This window comes from Procambarus clarkii, chromosome 17 (assembly GCF_040958095.1).
Source record: "Procambarus clarkii isolate CNS0578487 chromosome 17, FALCON_Pclarkii_2.0, whole genome shotgun sequence".
Taxonomy (NCBI): domain Eukaryota; kingdom Metazoa; phylum Arthropoda; class Malacostraca; order Decapoda; family Cambaridae; genus Procambarus; species Procambarus clarkii.
This window is the reverse complement of record NC_091166.1, coordinates 27692604-27695103: the sequence shown is the minus strand read 5'-3', so window position 1 is coordinate 27695103 and position 2500 is coordinate 27692604.

Here is a 2500-nt window from a genome sequence, read left to right as displayed (position 1 = left end):
GTCCCACCAGTGTTGAAAAGTTCGTCCTTGTTTACCCGGTCGATTCCCCTGAGGATTTTGTAGGTTGTGATCATGTCCCCCCTTACTCTTCTGTCTTCCAGTGTCGTGAGGTGCATTTCCCGCAGCCTTTCCTCATAACTCATGCCTCTTAGTTCTGGGACTAGTCTAGTAGCATACCTTTGGACTTTTTCCAGCTTCGTCTTGTGCTTGACAAGGTACGGGCTCCATGCTGGGGCCGCATACTCCAGGATTGGTCTTACATATGTGGTGTACAAGATTCTGAATGATTCCTTACACAGGTTCCTGAACGCCGTTCTGATGTTAGCCAGCCTCGCATATGCCGCAGACGTTATTCTCTTTATGTGGGCTTCAGGAGACAGGTTTGGTGTGATATCAACTCCTAGATCTTTCTCTCTGTCTGTTTCATTAAGTACTTCATCTCCTATTCTGTATCCTGTGCCTGGCCTCCTGTTTCCACTGCCTAGTTTCATTACTTTGCATTTACTCGGGTTGAACTTCAACAGCCATTTGTTGGACCATTCACTCAGTCTATCCAGGTCATCTTGTAGCCTCCTACTATCATCCTCTGTTTCAATCCTCCTCATAATTTTTGCATCGTCGGCAAACATTGAGAGGAACGAATCTATACCCTCTGGGAGATCATTTACATATACCAGAAACAGTATAGGTCCAAGGACTGACCCCTGCGGGACTCCACTTGTGACGTCTCGCCAATCTGAGACCTCACCCCTCACACAGACTCGTTGTCTCCTGTTGCTTAGGTATTCCTCTATCCACCGGAGTACCTTCCCTCTCACTCCAGCCTGCATCTCCAACTTTCGCACTAGCCTCTTGTGTGGCACTGTATCAAAGGCTTTCTGACAATCCAAAAATATGCAGTCTGCCCACCCTTCTCTTTCTTGCCTTATTTTTGTTGCCTGGTCGTAGAATTCAAGTAACCCTGTGAGGCAGGACCTGCCATCCCTGAACCCATGTTGATGCTGTGTTACAAAGTTCCTTCGCTCCAGATGCTCCACTAGTTTTTTTCGCACAATCTTCTCCATCAGCTTGCATGGTATGCAGGTTAGGGACACTGGCCTGTAGTTCAGTGCCTCCTGTCTATCCCCTTTCTTGTATATCGGGACTACGTTAGCTGCTTTCCAAGTATCTGGCAGTTCCCCTGTTGCCAGTGATTTGTTATACACTATGGAGAGTGGTAGGCTCAGTTCTCTTGCTCCTTCCTTTAGAACCCAAGGGGAGATTCCATCTGGGCCTATAGCCTTCGTCACGTCCAACTCTAGTAAACACTTCCTTACTTCCCCACTGGTAATCTCAAACTCTTCCAGTGGTTCCTGGTTAGCTATTCCCTCACTTACCTCTGGAATTTCTCCTTGTTCTAAGGTGAAGACCTCCTGGAATTTCTTATTCAATTCCTCACACACTTCCTTGTCATTTGTAGTGAATCCTTCCGCCCCTATCCTTAATCTCATAACCTGTTCCTTTACTGTTGTTTTTCTCCTAATGTGGCTATGCAACAATTTAGGCTGAGTCTTTGCCTTGCTTGCGATGTCATTTTCGTATTGTCTTTCTGCCTCTCTTCTCATCCTGACATATTCATTCCTGGCATTCTGGTATCTTTCTCTGCTCTCCAGTGTCCTGTTATTCCTATAGTTTCTCCATGCCCTTTTACTTTGCTGCTTAGCTAGCCTACATCTTTGATTAAACCATGGGTTTCTCATCTTCATTTCTCTGTTTTCCTTTTGGACTGGGACAAACTTGTTTGCTGCGTCCTTGCACTTCTGCGTGATGTAATCCATCATATCTTGGGCCGTCTTTCCCCTGAGCTCTGTTTCCCATGCTATATCTGTTAGGAATTTTCTTATCCCCTCATAGTTTCCCTTTCGGTATGCTAACCTTTTGGTTTCGGTATCCCTCCTCGAGTTCAATAACCCTTCTTCAATCAAGTACTCAAACACCAGTACACTGTGGTCGCTCATTCCTACTGGGTCCTCAAAACCGATTTCTCTTATGTCGGAGTCGTTCAGAGTGAAGACTAGGTCGAGTCTCGCTGGTTCGTCATTGCCTCTCATCCTTGTGGGTTCTCCGACATGCTGCGTTAAAAAGTTGCTTGTCACCACCTCCAATAGTTTGGCTCTCCACGTATCCTCGCCTCCATGCGGTTCCTTGTTCTCCCAGTCAATCTTTCCGTGATTGAAGTCGCCCATGATGAGCAGGTGGGATCTATTTCTACAGGCAGCAGAGGCTGCCCTCTCAATTATTGTGTTAACTGCCTTGTTGTTGTTTTCATACTCTTGACTGGGTCTCCTGTCATTTGGTGGAGGGTTGTATATTACTGCTACTACTATTCTTGGTCCTCCCATTGTTATGGTGCCTGCTATGTAGTCTCTGAACTCCTCACAGCCCGGGATGGCCATCTCCTTAAAACTCCATTCCCTTCTCATGAGTAGGGCCACTCCGCCTCCTCCTCTATCTTCCCTCT